This window comes from Falco rusticolus, chromosome 10 (genome assembly GCF_015220075.1).
Source record: "Falco rusticolus isolate bFalRus1 chromosome 10, bFalRus1.pri, whole genome shotgun sequence".
NCBI classification, from domain to species: Eukaryota; Metazoa; Chordata; class Aves; order Falconiformes; family Falconidae; genus Falco; species Falco rusticolus.
The window spans coordinates 30,124,651-30,125,423 of NC_051196.1; positions in this window are offsets into that span (position 1 = coordinate 30,124,651).

Below are 773 nucleotides of genomic sequence, written 5' to 3' on the forward strand. Positions count from 1 at the left end.
GAAATGCAGCATTGTGGGTCTTCCTTATGTCTCCTGGCTATGGCTCTTTTAGACTCATACCAGCAAGTTTAGGTCAGAAACTGTTTTCCACTGCCGTGTCCCGGCCGGCAGTGATCTCCTGAGACCCAAGGAGCCATGCTGGATGTGCGCCATGGCCTCTGTGCCCTGATCCTGGGCCGCGATCCCGGCGGGATGGAGCTCCTCACCCCCGCCTGCGTGTGCCACGCACCAGTGCCAAGCTGGTGCTGCTGCGGTGGGGGTCACTGGTGGCCTGTGGGTGTCGGAGGGTGACCAGTAAGGGGCAGCCGGTTCGGTGGGGCAGCAAATGTGTAAACAGCGGCAGATTATTACAAAGCAAGTACGGATATTTGTAAAGCAGTTGGAGAGCTAATGCTGCTCGTGTTCTGGCCGTAATGAACATAGCTCGCCAATTATTCATATTAATTGCATTTGAGTTTTATGGGCTGTTAAATGCCTGAGACTGCGCCGGTGTTTCAGAGCTCCCCGGGGAGCTCGCCGGGCTTGCTTTCCCCGGGGTTGCCTGCTGCGGCGAGGCAGAGGGAGCCCCGCGGAGCCGCGGCTGCCCCGGCCGGGGGGCTCGGCCTCTTTCCTTCAGCGTCCCCCGACCCCGACCCCCGCGGGGAGCCCGCCCGCCCGCGCGACGGCGCTCTGGAGGCGCCCTGCGTGCACCACGGAGCTTCCGCGCAGCCGCCCCACCCGCCGCGGCCTTCCCTTAGTGCGCCCGCCCGCGCCGCGCCCTCAGAGCCGCACTT